The sequence below is a fragment of the Phlebotomus argentipes genome, unplaced genomic scaffold, assembly GCF_947086385.1.
Source record: "Phlebotomus argentipes unplaced genomic scaffold, Phlebotomus argentipes genome assembly contig_6, whole genome shotgun sequence".
NCBI lineage: Eukaryota > Metazoa > Arthropoda > Insecta > Diptera > Psychodidae > Phlebotomus > Phlebotomus argentipes.
The window spans coordinates 203,624-227,868 of NW_026776145.1; positions in this window are offsets into that span (position 1 = coordinate 203,624).

Here is a 24,245-nt window from a genome sequence, read left to right on the forward strand (position 1 = left end):
ATTTTATTTATACCATCTGAGTTCCTTTTTACCAATTTGTAAATTGAACATTGTAGAGCAACAGAGTAGGTTGAAGTAAATTTCTCAATTTCTGTTTTTTCTGAGTCTTAACCTGTACGTCAAAAACTCTAGGATGCATTTTCAAACATTTGACGCTCCATATTACTTTTATATATCATGCAACGCATTTCCACTCTCTTTGTGATGTTGAACAAATTAACAGTAACCTTATATATTTATATAGGTTATGTGAATTCAGAAGAGAGAACTATGAAACCAGGTCAAACGTAATTTTCATATCATATATTTAACTAAAGAAACGTGGGATTTTTCACTGGAAACTTTTGGTATGAAGAATATCTACTCGGTTTTCAAATTCAGCATTGCTCTTAGTGGTGTTTGAAATTAATTTTCGTAATTGCTCGATAATTTAATGTTTTGGAATGTGATTATACACTGTGGTAACATTTGTCATGCGATCCTGACGAAGTGGTCACGTAGAGAATTTATGACCCTTGGGGTTTATATGCCGCTTCTAATCTTTGGACAGCTCCACGTGGATTTATCTCGCAAATTTGACATAACAGCGCACATAATGGGAAAAGGGACACAATCAATAAGGGATTGGATGGTGGTAACTTTTATGACTCTTCCCATAATTGCTCCGCAGAGAAAGAGGAAAATATTGTAATATGTATGCAATTGCTTTTTAATAAATTTGCTACAGTATGTATATAAGGATATATATATATATATGAACTGAAAAAAATTCAAATAATATCATTGAAGTAGTAATAGAAATATGTTTATATATATATTTGTGTGAAGTCGAGCACTATGCCGATTCTGTTGCCATTTGCTTCTGTATTTTTGTCCTCAGAGTGTTTAATGTTTTCCAAAAAGGCCTCAACCATAGCACCAGCTCAATTAGCAGAAAGACCGCCAGATTGAGTGAAATTTAACACGGTCACGGGATATTGAGAGGAAACAGTGTACTATACATGCCCGCCTCTTCCGGCAGCGCACTTCATTCTCCGCCCCACATTTCCGAAAATTGTGGCTTCAGTGGCAAAGACGGATAATTACAGCGTATTTTCTCTACAAGTGTAGTAATAAGTTGATTTGCATTTTGATGTAGAACTGCACCACCGAGTTGTTTCGGGGTTAAATATACTTTGGGGTGGATTGTCGGTGAGAAGACCTAGGACAAAAAAAAATGAAACACAGAACAGTGTTTGTGTGCTGAATACTAAACATTCATTGCAAATAAGAATCGTAGAAATTTTAGCAAAGAGTACAATTTCAATTTAACATATAAAATGGATTAAAATTTTTGAATTCAGACAGAAATATTATGTCACAATTCAGAGGCTCTGTATGTTAATTAAATATTTCCTTCAGCGATATATATCTTCATTTGGAGCAAATACATATATTGTGGATATTGTGGAATTGTAAAAGTTTTCCAAAGGGGGTTTGAGTGTTAAATATGTTTGCACATCTGGGTAGGCATAACGTTTCTGAAAGTAACGAAGAAGGTGTGCAAAGGTAGATGAAAAGTTTTCGGATACACTCGTGTTTGAAACAAAGTGTAATGTTAAATAACCATATGGATTTTAGTAAAATTCCGAGTACTTTTTGAACGACTCTGTATGACTTATCGTGATATTGACGGTGACGAAGGAAAATTCCATAAATTTTGTTTATAAATTTTCCAGTGGAATGGAGGCTGTATGTTGAGAAAGTTTCTTCTGCCTTTAGCGCAAAACTCTGAAATGTACTCGGGAGAGATTGGATAGCAACTGCAGCAAGGTCCGAAAATCTTAAGGGGGCGAGACTTGAGTCTAGCGGGATTATTTAGATCGCAGAGCAAGTGGAAGGCAAGTTTTCATCTTCCACTCACCTTTGGGGATAAAAGTTGGATGAGAAGTTTAGGCGGAATTCAATTTGGTTATTAACGTTTTCTACAAATTTAGGATATATTCAACTTCATGTGCTCTACTTTGAAAAGTGGCTTGGGCTACATAACTTTGACATTCAACGCAAAATTTACCAATAGCGACTGTTGATTGTCACTTGTAATATCGTGAGGAGAATGAAACATATGGACTTGGGAAAATACTGAATTTATGTATTTTCTGATGATTTTGATCAATTGTTAACTTCAGAATTGTCATATGATAAGTACGAGTCATGCTGCAAGAGCTAAATCTCAAATGCTAAAACTCAATAGTGAGGTAACTCTATAATTCTGACAAAATGATCTCAGTAAATTCATTAGGTTTTCTAAATCTTGGGGATCATGAAGGTAATCTTGCCTACATGATTGAAATACTCTATAAAAGACCTGAAAGGAAGGAAAGATGTAAGAATTTCTTTATTACGTTTCAACATATGTGTGTCTCATCGTTCTACCGTCTCCTGTCTTAGTCAACTTGAACAAGTACCAATATCAACTTGTCCGTTTATTTGGGATTGAAAAGAAGGGAAAAGTAATATGTTGGCACATGAGTATATGGTAAAAGTTATATCAGTCTCTTGTTGGACTTCTCTCATTGATAAAATGTCGATAGTATACTTCTTGAATTGAATGGAAACGAAGACATGAATTCGCTGTAGACATCCTGAGAAATTGGATTCTGTAGCTGATTTATTGAAAGTCTTCGCGTGTATGCTGCATAGTTTTCTGATTGGGATAGAAGGCTCAATTTATATCCATCCTCATAGTTCTCAAGAGAATTGACATATAATGTAGATATTTATATGTGGGTATAAGCGCATTATTTGCGTAAAAGCATTCATGAGAAAAACAAAAGTTGATGAGGAATTCTAAAATGCTCATAGAGATTAAAATATTATTTCGATACAATCCTTGTATTAAAAAAAATTCAAAGTCCACAATATCTCTGTGCAAATGTCAGTTTCCTGTGCCTCCTGGCAACGGGGAAAAAAATTTCACTCGGAAACCATAAGCATAATTATTTACAAAGCTGTCAGTATGTATTAAGTCATTTACAATGCACAACAATCTTGCTTTTCAGTAAAAATTGTTTGTAGTGAACTGCTGTACACAGATGGTTTCCATTTAGTCTTTAATTTCGTGATGTAAGAGGTGCAAATCTTACGAAACTATTCTCGTCGGTCCAAACACTCGTTCCGGTCGAGATTCGTTGGACTGTCCAAGGACTCTACTCATTCAGAACGTGAAGCTATTGAGCGCAAGACTCTGGCACACTTCCCGGATAGAATAGCTCGTATCATCACTCTCCACTGCTAGGTTTTAAATGTTTCCTGATATTTTTTGTTAACAAAGCAATAAAGTATATTGAACTCGCAAATGGATGGAAAAGGTTTTCTTCTTGTGAAATAATAGAACACCTGCCGTAACCGGCAAAATGTCATTGGGTCTTTCTTCATCTTGTGTCTGACCATAAACATGAGAGAACCGCATATTTTCCGACAATTTCGATTTTATAGTTTAGCTTTGGTTGTCTCCAAAGTTTCAGCATGCTACCCTATCGTTTACATCTCTGGAATATTGCATGCAAATTAGGATAATACTGGATAAATTCTTTATACGTTTTACCATCTTCTTTCACGAGAGTACGTCGCATTTTATTGTCAAATATCTTTCAGAGGCAAATGAAATATCTCTGCTCCTTTATTCCCCTCATTCAATGCGAATGATCACATGAGCTTTCTCAGGTTTTCATTATGTCACTCTCTTGGTGCTTGACGAAATGATATTGCTCGGAAGATTTTTCGTTTCGGCAGTTTAAGTTTATTTGCTCTTTTTCATTATAATATGAAATGTCTTAGTGGAGGTAAAATGTAAATAAAAGGGAAAGTATTTTACGAAAAGGATTTCACTGGAGAAATTTTTATCGATGTGATTCTTTACTGAATGTGATGTTCAATTTGCAGAAAAATATTGGTCCTCTCTGTCGTCCTTGGCTGCATTCTCAAGAGAATAAACATCAAGCAGTGAACCTGGGAATGATTCTAATCAAATATTTGTGAGATACACAGAATCAGTCATGTGAATATGCTCTTTTCCGATGAAATGGGGCACTCTATTGAAACATGCTTTCTCAATCGTGAAACTTTCCCCCCACGAGTCGCCTTTAAGCAAGAAGTGTGGCAAATGTCTTCCACCCCTGATCGTCAATTCGTGACCCAATGACATGAAAAATGGTTGAATTTTTCACAATCAACATGTAATTTCTCTTCCTCGCTGTATTGAAGTAAATTTCCTGGGTTGGTGAAATAATGACTTCCGCGAAATCCTCAGAGAGATTCAAATCAATCGTGATTTTCAAAAGACGTCCGGATGCGCGATGCAATTCATCGAGTATGATGTATTCTTCAGCACTACCAACATGCATGTTGATGCTTTTCCACTGTCGTGCAGCAACTCCATATTTCTTTCCACCCACGGCGCGCCAATATTCCATGATTTCACTGGGGATGGAAACAAGCAATTTCGAGCTTTAATTTCCTGCCGCACATACATCACTCTTTGCGTTTTACCCCCCAACCGCGACATATGGTGCAATTTCTGTGTGCACAACATGTTTACATCTTTACTGTTTGCCCCTTCGGACAATCTCATGATTCACACGGTGTCCTGCATAATTCTAAGGGAACACATCTCAATTTGTGGTCAAGTAGCAAGAAATTTCTCAGCTCTCACTGAGCAGAGATTTAAGGATATTTGACATAGAGATAGGAGAGCTTCGTTCAACAGATGAGAGATATCCATTGATTTATGAATTCCACTTGCTCTGTATTTATTTGAAGACGGTAGATCTTTATTTCCATAAATATCTTCGTGTGAAATAGGGGTTCCAAAGAACATTTCAAGTTAATTCAAATAGTCTCTCTCCTCTTTATTAAACAATGTATAGCCCTGTAAGTATATCATGAGAAACGATATGTACATAAATATTGTCCAATATACATTATATAGTTTGCTAATTTTACAAAGAAGTCATGTAATAAAAATAAAATTGTTTTAAAAAGCACAATAAAAGAAGATAAGTGCACTTATAATAGTATAAATTTCAGGTAAACAAATTTCTTTATGAAGAAAAATTCTCTTGATATAATTTAAATACAATAATTTTTTATTTAATTACACAAGATAATGCAAACATAATACATGCACGTATCCCGTAATTTGGAAACCCTTCTTTCCTCGTTACACTTTCCCCTATTCACTTCGTGAAATTTAGGGATTCCTAAATATGAGAAATGTGTGATCTTCAATTCACGAATGAGGACTCAACATTTGCTTCTGTACATGTATATCAATGACGCAAATATATGTCTAGAAATTGATAAATAAAAAAATGTTGAATGGTGGAGATTTTATATGTCACCATATAAAATCAGATGGTTTTATTTTCGCAAGGCTTCCACACAGGTATGCTTTTCTGACAGTATAACGCACGATTGAATAGTGAATTGAATTTTTTCACAGCAAAGGTTCTCCAGCACCTACACATAAACGCATTATGCCTCCATCTGGCATTTTTAACATATTTTTCATATCATGTGTAAATATAAAGTATATATATAAATATGTATGGTTAAGAAAGAAATTTATCGACAAACGTTTTCGGTCTCTTAGTTTTTCATGTAGATGTAAATTACGGTGTTTTAGTTTTCCACAGATGTCTTATTACGTTTGTTTAAAGTTTTTCCAAACCGCTTTTAAAGAAACTTCCTTGAAATTTAATTTTTTTTTAGGTAGAGTAGAATTTTTAGTACTTTCCATATAAAGTATCATTAATATCATAGCACATTCTTTTTTGCAATGTGAAGGAAACACTTTTCACTATTTTTCTGCCTTACTAACATATGGTTCTGCTTTCGCATCTTTTTTGCAGCAAAGCACATGGGCGAAAAAGAGAGTGTTCGATCAATATTAAACCACCAACTGTTCGCTTGACATTCCACTACACCGAAACCTCTAAATTCTCTTTTTTCGTGTCTAAATGTGGAGATAAAACCTTATACTCCCTTATCGGTTGAGTAAATTTTACCCCATCCGCTACACTTTGCCCAAGATAGCTGAGTTTAGAGGGACGTGAGACAAGCTGAGAAATGTTGTACCTTGTCAAATTGAAAAGTGGCTCCAATCACTGCTCGAGTTTCGACCTGAAAACTGATATTTATTCAAATGCCCCGTACAATCGACTGTGAAGTGGGCTCTTGCACGGCCCGTTGAAATCCACTCATTTTTCACTGTTACTGCTGAGTTCTCCCAGAACGCTCCACTTCACACGCCTTTTTCTCCCTTATTCAACCACATAACATAATGACAACACTTTTCAATGGGAAATGGTGGAGACAAAGCTTGTACAGCGGAACTACACTCCGACAAAGAAGTGAATATGCCGAAGCCAAAGAATATATAACTACAACTAGATTGTTAAGTTCTAAACGATGAAGCATTGAAAATTATAATTCTTGGTTAACATGCTATGATTTTTTTTTGGTAATAAAGTGGATAAATGTAGGCGTCATCCATAATATGGGTTTCCCGTGTAAGTTTATTTGCTTATCCTAATATTCTTAATTAATTCCATTCCTGTTAAACCACTTTGAAAATTGTGAACTTAGCAGCATACCCTGTGACATAATCGATAAATTGATGAGCAGAACATTCAGTTGACAGGGAATTTGGATGTCCCATGATTAATATCTTCTGAGTGTCACAGGCACACAGAGCACGATGTTGTTCACCCAATTCGCACATATGTAGTCGATGAATGCCTGAGCTATGAGTGGCAGAGAAGCCAACGAGGGCAAAGCATCAACAAACGGAAATGTAGCACATTAATTTTGTCTATTCCGGGACAAAATGTTGCTACAGTCTGTCCACAATTCAGAAACGCATATAAGAGCCATGTTAATTGAAGAGTGCCCGAGGATGGAGAAATGAAAAAGGATTCTAGGCTCTTGTGACCCATATAACTTCGAGAGTGTGACCCCGACTTTGAGTGTACATTGAATTTTGGCAACAGAGAGCCATCTTCCGTGGATGAAAACAGACATGAGGTTGCCTAGATGTTGTTGCCTAAAGTACTCTCTGGGATCATCGTGAATACAAATTTTCCAGCTCTGGTATTTTCCTGTTGTTATCTGCATACGCTTCCTTTTGTTGACTCACTTCCCGCAATTTTCATCAGCCACTGGCTCAGCCAAAGTCCAATTCACCGAGTAAGACTAGTGAATGCTCTCGGCACGAAACATCCAAGTACATATAAAACACACACCGACAATGTTTCGCTTCTCAATGAACACGAATGGTTCAATGTTGCCATTCTCCACGTCATAATTGCATTCGTTTGTTCAAATTTAACCATTATCTACGTCCCTTGTACAACACATGTGAATATATTTGTGTCCAACAAAGAGATCTACTCTTCCACTTCTTTCACTTTTCACCCTTTCAACCAGAATTTTTTTTTTTTTTCAATTTACTGACCCCCATTATCTTTGCGGCTCCCTTTTACTGCAAAAACGACTTTTGAGTCTGGTGTGATTATTTTTCCACAGCAAACACTTTGCGATTTGAACACCATCCAAGTTCTTTTTTGCCACCGGCATCCACTAGGAATGCTTTAATTTACTAGCAGAGACTGTTTGAGCAAAATTCACTGTGCCATGCCATTATGAGCGGAAATTGAAGCAATTTGAAAGAGAAATTTTCCACAATGATAATTGTTGAAGTGTTTCAATTATTCAGAATATTTAGAAAGCTAAATTGTTGTAATTTGCTAACTGCTCCAATTTACATCTACATATGTACATATGCATGTGTTAAAATTATTTTTGATCATTCATGTTAATAAATATATTATATGTAAATATAAAAAAGTCCACATTTAGTTATGCTTTTCCTCCACAAATATTTCACGTGTACGTTTATGTAACATGTAGTGTAACAATAAAGAAGAAATACTTAGAAAACTTCTAATATACATTGCCACAAAAGATTGAACAATGATCCAAAACACAAAATGACAATTGCTCTAAAATAATGCTCTTTTTTCTACGACTCCGACTACCTTAAATTTAAGTACATTCATAAGAACATTGTTACCCTATAAATCGAATTGAAGTCATCTCATGGGAGCCTTCAGTATGCCACAGGTAGCAGAGTAATGTTCTGAAAATAATTCTTTCAAAATTGCAATCTCGAGACAATAGAATTTCAACACAGTTTTCTTCTTCTTTCGCCCAACTCACGGATGAACTTCGCAAAATTGTCTTACACTGTATCTGATGTTTCCCAAGGGTGCTGGAGATTCTATAGCAGGCGACAACAGTGTTTTACCTTCCTCGGGAGGATTAAATAGAGTGAAAATTGGAACATTTGTCACACTTTTTCTGTGCAGGAAAAGGTGAGAAGGATTCTATTCAAGTCAAAACGCCCTCAGTGATGGTTAACATTTAAAACAAGGTGAAACAATAAACACAAAATTGGATGTATAATCAAAACAATACAATGAGGGTATCCTATGATAGTGATTGAATGAGTTGTTTAGAATGGGAGAAGGAAGGAGAATCCGATATGGTCTCGTTGTCTATAGACAAGTGGTATTTGCAAGAGCTTTGTTCTTCCCTAAATATTGCACATGTTTCCCATGATACACACCCACAGATTTTGAGTGAAACCAAATCATCACAGTATATATATGAAACAAGCACAAAATCTTCATCCCGTATATTGCCTCACTTAAAGCACGATAACCTATTTCAACATAATGAAGTTTAACTTACTCTATTTTTGAGATTCAAGTACAGCCAGGGAAACGAGACTCAATTTTACACCCTTATTTAGCTATGAGGTGAAAACTCCCGCAAAGCAATGTCCACAGTTGTGGTGTTCCTGGATCGTAAAACCCAGTGGAATATTCCCGATAAGCTTTCATCAAAATCACATTATTGAAAACTAACTAGTTGGTAGATTTAATTCGCGTATCGTGATGACGTACGTTATCAGTCATTGAGCGACGATTAAATAAACATTTTATATTGATGACAACCTCCCATATCGCAATTTGTGTGAGAAGTGTGTGTGTGCATTTACGGAGCGTTCTGACGAGTAAATAGCGCAATGTAAATGCCAAGAGTTGCATATACATAATATGGATCATGGAGCCAATTCTATGCGCTCCACCACAAAAATGTGTGAATAAATTGTGCATATTTTAAATGTCACCAACATTCCAGCAATAAAAAGCCATATGTGTTAAAAATTAATTCATTTGTAGCAGTGCTACAAATAGACTAATAATGAGTTCCAATAATCGATAGCCCGTGGTAGTAGTGTAGTAGTAGTAATAGTCGAGGCTTCAAATAAATTATTTACATATATATAATTATTTAACTTAAGGTGTATAGTAGCTTTTTTATTTGCAGCTATGACATTCTCTCAATTCAAAACTTCAACTGTCACAAATTGGGAGTCTAAGAGACTGACTAGCAAATCGATATATTTTGTCTATCATATGTAGAAGCATAAATGTTCCCACTTTAGCAATTCGCGTTGGGACCCATGGCAGGATGGGCGCTGAGCCACCGGGTCTCTGTCATAAGTCACTTGTTCTATTAACCACACCTTCCATGCAATGTCCCCGTAAAGCTACACTCGCGGAAATAAGACGTCTGTTTCTTCCTTAGCTGTCGACTGACTGCCCTATGCATGGAAAGATCAACACCGGATAAGCGGTAACTGCAGAGGCATGATCATAGCCTCAAATAAGGAGGTACTCCCAAGCGGGTTTCGTTTTTGGACTTGGGATGGGAGTTTAGGTGCTACACATAGCAATATATTCCGTTTGACAATTATAGTGTATCGAGCATAGTATTAAATGAGAATCCAATAGAGTCAATTAAAAGGTCTATAGGGTTTATCGAGATATATGTGCATTACATACGTGAATTTGGAGAAATACGAAGATAAGCTTTTTAGTATTTATATGGAGACAGACAATGAAAAAATTACTTTTTCCTTACTACGAGCTATATTTTCTATTTTATGAAGTACAATATAAACATTGTGAGAAGAAAACCCATGTCCTAAATCTAACCCTTTTACTTCTCTTCCTTAAATATATGCAGCATACAGTAAATATTCAATTCTTATATATTTTATCGATAAATTTTCTAAATTGCAATGTATATGCAATTAATATGCATAACCCAAGGCATAAGCCGAAGCTCTCGTTGTCACACAATTACCATAATTCTGGATGACAATTATAACGTTTTGTGAGTAAAATAATGTCCTAATAAACTGCAATGACTTTACAGTTCTTCATATCACATAGAAATATGAATAATTTGGCTAAATTGCAAATATAATAAGAAGATAAATAATAAGAGAAACTTTTCATGGAGTTGGTATGATAAGAATGTGGAAGGAAATTGAATTGATTTGTTAGAAAAGTTGACTTTAGTTTTCCAGTGATATCATGATATTGAAGAAAGTTCGGACGTATAGTGCAAGAAATGCACAGAATACAGTATAAAGACATAAATGTACAATTAAATAAGATGCATGTAAATATGTTATATACTATTTAAATTATTAGGTACACATTGCTTGAGTATATGATAGTCATTTGTAAGACAATATTGTCTATTGCATTTATCTTATTGAATTTATTCATAGAGAACACCTATTCCATTTAAGCAAGTGCAATTATATAGTATGATGCGACACTTTGTGCTATAAATTGCCTTCTATATTAGTTATATGTGTAGATGATTCGCAAGAAACACTCAACGCGTTTTAGATAGAATCTGTATTAAAGATAATGGAAATAGTACTGGGATATTCTTACTGACTACTTTATCTCACATATATATATTCCATTTAATTTCATTAGCATTTCGGCGTCGCAGTACAAAGTATTTTGTAGATTCGTAGATTTTTGATGAATGTGATCAGCTTATCTATCGCAGGACCAACTAGGCACATTGAGGCCCATTGTGTTACTGGATTCGATGAATGAGCGGATGTCTGTTCCATTGGCAAGTTTTATTGTTTTTACGGTGGCAGATTGTCAGTTTGCTGACCAACCATAAGTGATTCTATAGCCAAGTTTTATATTATAGGGTCAGAGCGCGCAAGACAATTCCAGGGAAGCGTATGTTTCATCTAAAACATTCAAGAGCAAACCAAATGGGTGCTGCTTTTTTGCCATTGAAAGGCTTTTTTTCACTCTGCTGTGTTCAAACTTTTGCAAGCGATGGAACTATCGCAATTTAATTTTTCTCTGTCACCTTCCTTAAATTACATATTTTATACTGCATTAATCTTTGATAATAGTCATTTCATGTTTGCGAACAACATCGAGATATTCAAATTTGCGCTAAAACTGTCAAATTCTGCTCGGAGCTATGCATTAAAAGTTCAGGTGAAATATTCACCTCATCATGTAAAGAGGCGATGACAATTAATCTCTCAACTGTTTTAATGAGTTCAGATAATTTTCCTTCGAGCTATGCTAGAATTGACTGAAATGACAGAACTGCAAAATGCCTGTACTCAATGTGCTACGGAATACCTTGCAGGATTCTGTAACGATTCTTAAATGTCAATTTTTGTTGGAACTTTTTATGTGACTTATCAATGGAACCGAGATAGTATGCATCTTTAATATCCAGAGATGCCATATAATCATACTTCCGTGTTCGCGCCTTTATCGTGTCAAAGATATGCCACAATCCCTGCAGATTTACCAGCTTCAGCACGAACTCTCGACGCTATGTGTGGTCACTTCACACACAAAAGATAGAGTGAGCTGATATCGGCCGTGCACCGTTAGTCAAGCCGTTCGGCTTAAAATTTTAACTACAAAATGTGTGGCCAACGGCGTGCAGGAACTAAGAATAATCATGAACTGGAATTGCAAAAAATTATTATGAAAACAATCCGTGTTTCAATTAATTTGAAATTATTACATAATAATTTCAATAATTTGAAATTATTACATAATAATTTCAAAATATTATTTAATTATAATTAAAACGTTTAATAATAATCCAGGCCTAAAAAAGGCAATATAATAACCTACGACAAATATACATACGTTTATCTGATGCTTAGACTCATGTAAATACAATTAAATCAATATTTAATAAATATACAATTTAAATTAATACTATTTACTTATATGACTGATAGCAGAAATGCATTCAATAATACTATTCAATTATTTGTGATTGCCCCAATTAATTGTGATGTCAATCTTAACTATATCTACTTGAATTTCTTATACATTTCTTATAACATACATACACAAACTACTTTATATTCCTACAATAAAAGCAATAGTAGATACAAATATTTTCTTTTTCTCTAGGTAGCAATGTAACTGCAAATGAATTACTCTGTATATTCATATAAAAAACCAATATCAAGCAAAAATTACATTTTACAAAAATTAATACATTTACACCAAATTCACATTTCTGGAAAGCATACACAATTTATGCATATTGAGAAGTAAAGTTGATCAATTTTGGTCGCGAAATTAGTGACGACTAATGAAATATTTACAGATGAAAAGAGATCAAAATTGCGTAAAAATCTGGTAATAAATAAATAAATAAAAGTTCTGAAAGCAAGACTCGGGTGTATGCCAAAAACACAATATGAGGTGAATCATAATCGTAAAATGAAATATTCAAATCGGAAACGCCGTCCCAGCCTCCAACAGCGCTTCCATTCGGTATGCCACTGCGGAATGTAGGACGCGGGGTGATGCAAAAAGGTCCACAATTTATTGCCCCATGCACTTCACATGCGGGAGTCCCTGAGGCGGAGCTGCACCCCATTGTGTTACTGGAGGCCCCATTGTGGCGCTCAGTGGCCAACTCATCGTGGACCACATTTCGCGCACTGAAGACGAAAATGCACAACTCAAATTTTTCTTTATATTTACCCATTGTAATTCGTCTTTGCCTGTTATATATATATATATATATATATGTCCTAATACTAAAGATATATGTATATATATATATCCTAATCCAGTTGTCAATTTAGTACTTATTCAGATTAAAAAACTTTTCAAATTTAAGAATCGCCCTATGTGAATAGGAAGTTTCATACGGGTGACAATTACTTCAAACAGAAAATGATAATTGAGGAATTTTTTATTGTAATTTTGAAATATTTTTACAGAAAATTAATCTCATTAATTTGCTACAATGTTTTTTTATTCATTATTTTTTAAATTGTTCCCTAGACAATTTAATAATCTAACCTTCCATGCTGGCGTCGTGATAGGTACTTTTTATGATTTCTAAATTAAGAGAAAAATGGTGTTATGTGTGAAATATGCAAATGAGAAAGTTAGGGAGGAACGACCAAGGCAATGTACATATATAGGGTGAGTTTGGGTCGAAGAGATTCCTGTCCCATTGTCATCCGGAGGAGCTTTTGTGTGGCCCTCGTTCCATAGTGAAGATTTATGGACTTATGTCTCACTGTATGACGGTGTTTATTAATAGTACTGTGGGAAAAGGAATAAAACTTCTCTCTCTTTGCTCATATAATGTGAGTTTTGAATTAAATTTTTCCACACAGCTATTAGGAAGTGTACAATTTATGTGTGACGTAGAGTTAATATTAATGAAACTTTTATTCCACTTGTGTTAATTTTCTGCCTGTAAGAATTCATTGTGGTGGAAAATGTCATCAGGATTAAGTCATACCATTTTGAGAGAGCAATGGTGAAATTTTGTATAATAAAATAAACAACAATGTGAAAAGTTTGAAAAGAGAACCAAAACAATACAAAACTTTCATTTTGTTTCAACACTGGAAAATTTTAGATAGAATTTTTACTTCTGACAACTTTCAACACAACACAATTTTGACATGAAATATCTGTGATGGGGAATTTATTACACTTTGCTAAAAATAGATGAAACATTATGAATTCATTGCATACCATGTTTTGTATTAACATGTATTTAATGTAAGACAGGTGTATAAACATAGTATATAAACAGATTCATGCGAATGAACAAGTTAAAAAAAAATATTTCAAAATATTATAAGATGTATTATAAGCAATTCTTTTTAATTTCCACGGACTTTATATATATATATATATATACGTGTGTGTGTGTGTGTGAAACTATCAACGATAGTGTAATTCATCATCTTCAGTCACAAAAAGATCATATCATAGCTATTTTTTCTGTAATACCTATTCCCACTCGTTCTCCATCACGTACAATTTGACAGCAATAGTCATAAATACCATTTATTATACACAAATGGCGTTGTGACAGTGATAATGCTTCGCCCCCTGGATCATCGACGGTGATGATAATAAAAATAAAATGCTGCTATTTCGTGCGACTGGAGGCTACAGTGGAGAGTGCCTTCAGTTTACGGGATCAACCATCTGGGATGCCACTATCATCGCTATGAATTATAATGTGGGTGGAATACGTGCATTTCATACATTGATGCAAATATCATTCATAGAAGCACTTTCAAGCTTTTGGACACTCAGCTAACCTTTCCTACCGCACCTATTTGGAAACTTTTTAAAGAGATATGTTATGCATATCTATTTCTCTCATGCAAAATATAAGGAAAAGCATAGATACTTCACTCTATTTTCCTTGAAAATTAAATTTAACTTTGATATTTATCCAAACATTAAAAATGTTAACATTTCATATTTTACGTAGGTTAATGAGATTTCCTAATTTAATTACTACAACTATTACTATTTATGAGGTTCCGCACTTATTAATCAAATCATGTATTCTTTATTCCTATCTTGTATCACCTCACTCCCACCCCTAATGTAAAACATGTCAGCACGGAAGTAAACTCCACCTTCGTGCTTTATGGCCACGATTTGTTAGTTCGTCACTTGCTCTGTGTTGGTCTTTTCATGCGTAGGGTTCAGACGACCGCAAGAGAAGGACTCTTCCTTGTCTTTACAAGCACGTCTTGTTTCTACAAGATATGCTCTTCTCGTGAATGTAGTGTACACGACGACAGTGTTTCCGCTACCTATGAGAGCTCAGCGCCCATTCTTCACAGGTCCCCCTCGAGTTTTTAATGAGAGCTTCTTAATGCTTCCACAATCGTGAGCTCATGAATGCAAAATGATTTTTTTTAAACAGCCTATAACGTACTAAACATTTAATTCAAACGTATGGGGTTGATTCGGAGTACCTGTGAATTAATTTCTCACCATTTATCGAATTCATAAATTGTTTATTAGTTACCTGAAAGCGAAAACTCTGCACACGTGGTTTGTTCAGTACACCTTCCGCAAGGTTGATTCTGATAATTTCCCCCTAAAAGCGATTTAATTTTGTTTTATTATTCACACGAAGTGATGGAATAATTTCCGATTGGCCACAGAAAAAGCACTCGATTCGGCAATGGAAAATTTCTATTAGGGCGAAAGGATGGCTATGTGTGTTGTGAAATATGATAAATAATTAAATTTTAGAGATCACACAGTGTTCCGGAGTTTAGAACCGGAATTGATGCACCATCGGTGCCATCCAATGATCATGCAATTTATTAAACGAATATTTAACATTTTAATCAATGGTTTGAAGCTGGTGTTTTGCATATGTGTCTGCAAATATTGATATTATGCGCAATTGCCGACAAGTACAGCGGTTACATTTCAGTATATTATTGCTCATTGTGTGCAGAAATAATAATCGCTTGTTGTTCGATTAAATAGGTACCTTATTTAAAACTATAATATTTCTGTATAGACTTAAAAAAAATAAGTTACGAACTATTTAACTTTCTAAGTAAGGAAAAAGAATTTCTTATTGCACTTTGCTTGTGCGGATGAGTACGCAGTAATCTATAAGATGTCTAAAATCAGCAGTACACTCAATACTTAATTTCGTCTGGAAAACCTATTGAGTTTGTGATGATGTCTGAACACTAAATGAATCATTTGGTTGAACGTTAAACACATTCTCATGCGAAGCAAGGATCCACCTCTTGCTTGTTCCCTACACTCACTTCCGCTTCAGTAGTACGCATTAGGTCTCATTTAACAGAACCATATCTATTTCATTGAATTGGTTTCTAATGGTGAAAACACAGCATTTGTAATTTGTAATTTGTCCACGATCATCTCTTTCTTCCCCACGCGTATCGTGTATTTTCCTTCCTACTCGCACAGTGGCTGTCTCGACATGTCAGAGTCAGACGCTGACAAAGTAGGAAGGAAAATACACGAAACGCGAGGGGAAGAAAGAGATGATCGTGGACAAATTGCAAATTACAAATGCTGTGTTTTCACCATAAACATTCCCTCTCTTGTGTCGTTAAAGCATATTAGACTGTTTTCATTTCGTGTGTTTCGTAATGAAATTTGAATTAAAATGTTCTGATGAGAATTTTTAAAAATTAGAAAGTAATTCAAGAAAAATTATGTCATAATCTCTTTATTTAAAATTTTCGTATTATATGATGATATTATTTGTAGGTATCTTGAAAGTTCAAAAAATACTACATCATGTAAAAAAATCAGACCGTATTGTGAATTCGGGAAATCGAGCATTATTCCGATGAAATTGGGCCCGAGTAGCTTTAAAATTTGTGTATTGCTCTCCATAATGATCCTCTCATTTAAATCATACTCGGTATTGCAACGAATATGCTGTTGAAATTGAGCGACCACACGCAAACTATCTCAGATATTTCCCATTCACTAAGAAGGAAAAGAGCAGGGACAGTGTATTCATATGATATTCTGTTTTGAAATCCAATAGATTGGGTGCCTCATGAAGTTTCTTCCTGTGAATGTCGTATTCAATTACAAAGTGTATCCTCGGACCAAAAAGAAAATGCGCAAGAGGAATCCAGACATCGAGATATGGTTAAATTGCGTTGCAAACTTCTTCCAATTCGCACAGATTCACATTCTCAATCTATACTTCCAATACCCTGCAGAATCTTCCGTATTAACATGCATATATGAAATGTGGAATTGACATAAAAAGAAGATTCTTTTCACATAACTATCAGATTCATCCATTTACCGAGAATGCCGAGAATTGAAATTCAATAGAGGAACGCTCATGGCAATAGGAAGTGAAGGAAATATCAAACTTCATTTCATCGGAAGACCGAATCAACTTTTTTCAATCTATAAGAAAATTTTTGCACTACTTTTCTGTGCGGAAATATTCTTCAATGAAATATTTTTTTGTCATATATGTACATATTTCGTAAGATGTACTCAGCGTCTGAAAACAAATCTTCTGAATAGCAGACATCATTTCCTTCCTTTCCACAATGAATAAATTATTAGATTCATACTTTAATTAATTAAGTCTGATAAAAGGAAAATGAATATATATCATGAGCTTCTATAGTGTTGTAAGTGCTGTATAGAAAGATCTATTTAGTTCTTGATGCGATTCATGAATGATTTAAAGGCTCTATTCTTCATCAATGCATATTTGAGTACGTTTTCTTTCATCCGTCCCATATAGTCCATTCTCAGTCGTATAAACAATTCATTTGAAAATCAATAAAACCCATTCAAAATAATCCCGTTCCCATAGACTCTCCGGCCATTTTTTATTTATTTTCCCACAGGAAGAGTGTAAATTGGGTATAGTAAGACAATATTGACACGTTCCTTTTACGAGGCGTCTCATTTTTACGATCTAAAGAGGAATTATTCTGATCCTTTGGTGGAAGGGAAGGTTAATAAAATTGATGAAATACATTCGTTACATAATCATATATAGGATCACATTCAAGATAGACAACTGGAATGTCCACTCTGTGTGTGAATTCTAAGGAAGAACGTCAACGTGGTATACGGAAAACACGATTTTACACTTATTTAGAGTAGCAACAACGATTTCTGTTGTCTGCCCTCACAGAATCCACGGGGTTTCTACATTGTTTTTGTCTGAACTACTTTATTTTAATTATGTTACCTATATGTATTTTCAGAGCGAAATCGAAATCGAACGCCTACACAGTGCATGTGCGCCGTGGGTCTGCCATTTTAGGCCACATGCACTGATGAGGCTCTTTCAACATTCATGAAATTTATCTAACCTAAAAACAGATTAACATTGAAAAGATTAATTTATAAATAGATTTTATATGTTTTTGCATGTGGAATTTTGCGATTTAATATATTGTAAAACATGGGGGTTTGCGTATCTCAGGAATCCATTAATAATGATTGCTAAAAAAAATTATATATACATACAAAGATGAAATATAAGATGAGGGTTCATCAAAGCCACGTTCCGTGTTTGAAATGAAATTTTTCATGTAAAAGTTCCATCTGTCTGTCAATTTTTCTTGTCATACCTTACTAATACAGAAGTTGCTGATGCAGAAGGAATGATTAAATGTTTCCTTTATGACGGGTCAACAAACACTACCTACACCCACTCGGATCGCTATTCAAACTGTTCGGCAACCCATACTACCATTTATCACGTCTTTCTTGTGACACTCTTTATATATTTATATGTATATCAGAGATATTTTCCTCCTTATGTGGATGTTTTTCTGCCTATCATGGAATTATCAATTTTACGCAATCACTGAAAATTTATCACTCAATTTACTCCGTATTCAATTCCCGTATGAAAATTTTATTGAGAGAGGCCTTTGCAATTGTATTTATATAATTTTCTCCCTTTTATATAAATATCTAAAATTTTCTAGGCGCAACTATTGAACTACATTGTAAGCTTCAACATTTCTAAACGCCAAATATCCTATTTGCTTCTTTTTGGCTCAAAGTTCTGGACACTTATTTAATTTGTATTTCGTATATTTGTACAGTGTAAAAAATTCAAGACGTCTATAGGAATATTTTACTAGGGAAAAGTTTAATTTATATTTGCGTCTTAAGTAATTTCCAGACAACGTTTGAAATATTTTATTCATATTTGTGTATACATATGTATGGATATGAATGTACAGTTAGATACATATTTTGTTATTCAAATATAGCATATGTAAGCAACTACCGTAAAATATACCTATGTAAAACCATAACAATATGTATAAGGAAGAGTGTGATACGAATACCTCTTATGCAAATTTTAAGACTATAACAAAATATATAATAAATTTATTATTTCATTGCATGAACCGCATGTGTGGGGTCTTTTATTGCTGCACGAGATACAATTAATTAAGCAAAATTTAGTATACCATTTGTTCTGGTAAAATTTGATAATACAGCACTTTAATTTCAGCTCACGCAATTCCCGTGAAAAATCATCACAGATACGACTGTCAGTCAAGCTCAAAATGTAGCTCTTCTCTTGACGTGAATTATTTTAAACTCACCTCCTTGAATGAAGCCTGATGAAGGAAACATGCAGTGAAAATTGCGAATGGAGTTTCTTGTGTGATGCACAATTTTCTGCGTCATTAATTCAATCAGCAACTGAAAATTTACCTCGTCACTAACATGAGTTTGGTGCATTTTGTTACTTGAGTACCCAGATGGAGTCGCCAGGCGAAAAACAGCGAGACCATAAAGCAATTTCCAACTCATGGGAGAAACATCTTCATACTGTGTTACATGAATGTTAGCCGTGGAACAGGGATCTGTGCGAAAACATGGAAATTCACTGACTGCGTGTTGTATGGTGGGACGCAGTGAAGAGCATACCATTAGAGGAAAAGGTAGGCATTCTAGTCTCGGCTCTGCAGAGCTCTCTATATGGAGCAAATTTGTTTACCGACATATTACAAGAGCTAGTGGGAGCTAATGTAAAATTCCGTCAAGACTTTCCAGCAATTCTCCCCATATTTCTCATTCGGAATTTCTCTTCGTTAACACCTCGGATGCGTGAGTTTCCGTCAAGGACACGTAACTTACAAAATGTGGTGTACATTTCAGAGATGGTAATAACAGAATTTCCATTTATTTTATATCTCTTACGTTGGTTTTATATTGTAACCAAGTCATAAAATATGCTATTACTTTGAAATTCTTAAAATATGAAGTTGACACAACTCAAATTACGGAATTTGATTTAACGGAAATGCAACACAGCCAACAGGGTAAGCTAGTGAAAAGAAATCGTATTGTTTGTTTACTCTCGAATGATCAATTGAATCCTACGCATAAAGAGATAGACACTGTACAAGCAGCAAACTGCCGAATCGTGGCATGAACCGCAAATATGAAGTTTACTCTCGTGCGGACATATTTTGCACTGGGGATGGGAGTAAGGTGCTACAATTATAATTAAGGATGAAATGTACGTATATTCCTCATCATTTTTCCCTTGATTTCTTGCTAGCCCTTTGTTGCCTTTTCGAAAAGTACGGTAGCTGCTGGTGAATGGATGCTAAAATGAGCAACTTTAATGGAATGAAGCTATCAATGAATGTGGGAAAGGATGGTTAGATGGATGGGAAGATAGAGCGGCAAAAAAGCTGCCCGGAAAAATCTCAAACACATTATTATTTTGCTGAAAAAGGAGCTTCCCTACCAATTCAAGGGAAAAACTCTGCAGTAGACTTTCCATCCATATATACATACTTTTGCTGGGGGAGAAAGCTTTTTATGAATGTAATTTCAGATTTTTCTCAATCACCCACAGCCTGAACCTTAGCACACTCCTGACTCGAGGTTGTGGGATTTTGATTTAATTTTCAAAGTTTGTTTTATAATACATCGATATTGATTTTTCCATGATGTGTTTTCGCTCCATCTGTGCACAAGGTTCCTCATATCGGGTATACCCGGGGAGAAGCAGAAGAAGAGCCGAAAAAGTGATCCAACAGAGCAACTCTTTAGTGCACTTTGCCAGTGAATGAGTGGCTGGTGTTGAGATCTTGAAAAGTTTTCACACATGCCTGAGCAAAAGTGGGGTGAAAGCAATGCTATATACCATTATCCCGTCAATATTAGAAGATTACGTGCAAGATTGTGAAATGCACGTGCTGAGAAAGTGAATTGAAATCTCAGCTGTATTTTATCTCACGAATAATTCATTCGACAGAAGATAGCTAATAACATTCGCCACAAATGTGAATATAATTTCAGTTATTATGCCTTTAGACCTTTTAATATTTCATTTCAAAAAGAGAAAAAAAACACAATAATACAATAAAATAAGGAAGAAACATTTATGATACAAATAGCAGAGAATACCAGGAAAGTCAAAAATATGAGTTTTTGCAAGAGTTTAGAAGTTCTTTTGGCGTTTAATAGAAAATAATGTATGAGTTTACTATCATAAAATTTTTGGCCTACTATTTTACTTGCATTATATTGTCACTCTTATTAAAAAATACTGCATAATGCAAGAAGCATTTTATGTCAATTCACCCAAGGTCATTTAATTATGACGAATATTCTATCCACATATGTATGTTACTGCTCTTGATATATTGTATGCTTACATGATTTAAGGATGAAAGATCGCAACAGGATGATTATTTTGAGAGAAAAGAATATTGAGAAGAGCCCATTGAGGGTGAATAGATCAAAGACATTAAAGTCAAAGTCTATTCTCTAATAAATTCCACGCAAGAGTGTAGTGAAATTGCGGCCCCAAACCGCGTTTGTGGCGAGATTGGGTGAAAGACTCTGGATTGTGTTCTCCTTATGAGTGTGGTTTGAGAAAATGTGTTCAGTTATTCCTATAACGACTATCTACCGAAGCTGGAAAATGTGAATCCATAAATAAACGTCTTTATTAGTTTGTTTACCATCCCCAGTAGGAGCACTCATGTGAACCCCCGTAAATGAAACAAAACAAATTTGTCGAAAACAGAAAGCACCACATTTCACAGTTTTTTTTCTCACTTCTTCTTCGTCTTCATCGCAAAAATGGGTATTTTATTGATTTACTTCCTACTATATATTTTAGCAAGTATCTTCTAAAATGAGACGGAACTCTATAATAAAAATGATACTTTCGCAACTCTAATAAATAATGGAGGGAAAAACTCATAAATTTCTTCATTTTTCACTCAATTTTTTTTTCTCTTGATGTGTATAAACTTCACAAGATGGTAAATTAATAAATGGCGGTTTTATTGCCATTGAATGAACATTTTCGCAGAAAAAGAATTTTTGCTTCAAGTCAGTGAATTTTTGAAAATGTAATTTTTGCACCTGGAAAAATTCTCACAAAGAATAAAAGCTTTTTTGATTAATGCCCCATAAAATACTTTTAAAAGTATCTTTGGGGTAAAAGTTTACAGTAGAAGTAAATCCAGAAGAATCTAAACAGAAAGAAATCATTTCATGATATCTAATAGCAGTTCTCGGATTTCTTCGAGAATTTTTTTCTTCTTTCATTTATATTCATGAAATACGTATAAACTAGAAATTGTGTTTCAAATTTTTCGAATATGATGCTTCCATAAACTCAATAATATTATCAGTTGCTGTATGTACTTGATTAAAGTTTGCTTGATTAAATATCTTTGTAATTTTCTGTGACACTTAAACATTACAATTTTATAATTCATAATTCCGTGCTGTTGCAATGTTCATTTCCTTTAACATATTCAAATAATGTAATTTCTGTTATATAATTTATAAACAAAAAGTTTTCGGTCAAGTTTTAGGTCCTTTAATAAATTAATCTGAGCTGAATCCGTTAATTTTGTGTATTCACACAACAGAATTTTGCACTGAAAATTCAATTTAGAACAAAACAACAAACATCCCGAGTCAAAAGGGTGTGTTAATTAAAGAATTTCAATATTTGTGCACAAAACTTTCTTGAACAGCTGAAGTAAACTTTCAGTGGAAAATTGTCAGTATCCTACAACCAAGCACCATTTTTCTCATAATTTCAATTTTTACTCTCGTAAAATTCAGTCACAAACAAACAATGAAAATAGTGATTTCAAATTGAAGAGGAATCATTGTCTCAATTTCCTCCTCGTCACATCTATGTACACACCTTATGAGTAGACTTCCATATAATAATTATTAAGCAAATATTTTCAAAGAAGGGGAGATGGCGGGTTGCTCAAATTGAGTGTCTCGAGCCATTATTTGATATAATTTCGGGAACTTAACAGAGCGACGGAGTTTCAAGTGCGACATCGTTGGTAAAAGCTTGCCATATGAGCTTAGTGGTGAATGTGCTCGTTTCAAACCCACCAGCCACTAAATGCTGCGAAGCCCCTCTCTCTCTTGATAGACGGCTTGAAAAATGTACATATTTGCGTCTGAAGGGTGGCTTCCGCGGATTGCCTAATGTGGAGAATTATGATTGTCATAAATTTTACCCCGAGCCACCCCTAAGTGGGTGTGGGGAAATAACAATTTTCACTCTCAGTGGGGAATTCTTTAATAGACGATTGGCACAAGGGCATCAAAGTACGAAAATTGCTTCGGATCCCACCCATGACACCCCTTCATCGACCATTTGTTGTACTGTGAGAACCCGAAGAGGGGGCTCGAGGCTTGTTTCGCGATTACACGCATGATGTGAGTGAATGGCAATTAATATTCGCGGATGGAATTTTCTGCGTCATCCCAATTTCAGTGGTTCCGTAGTGGAAAGGGTGAATCCAATAAAAGAACCCCACACTCTTACCACACCATTCAACACTAACAGCTTCCGGTTGTCATATTTTATGAACGCCAACCCCTGCGGTACGCACCTCTAATAACCCATTGAGGTGAATAGATTCTTAAGGACTTATAGCTCTCCTTTATAAATAATAATAATCATAAATTCTCAACGATATAACGATAAAACCTACAAAAATGTTCATAGTCTAAATTTGTTATAGCCTCTATAAATTTATATATATAAAGTCAGTGTTGTTCCTCGTATAGGTGTACAGAGGAAAACAGGCGGATTGGAAAAAGATTTGCCGCTTATTTAAAATATTATTACAAATTCAATTTAAGCTAATTTATTTAGAGTATAATGAGATCACACTGGGGTCTTTCGCATGTCCTTCTTATGGTGCTCTAAAAGATCCTTTGACATAGGAAAAGAATTCAATTACTTTAATTATATTTCAAAATGGAAAATTACCCTCAATGGGCATTATCATCTACAACAAAGTGTCTCCAGCTGTAGTAATTAATGGCGCCTTGATGCACGATGCTCAGTAGAAATTTCATTAAGTCTCGTTCCTTATTCTCCAATCTTATGGTGGGGTGAGGTCAAGGGCTGGAGTATCATTAAGCATCGTAAGATATTGATTGCATGAGGTGAGGTGTATAGGT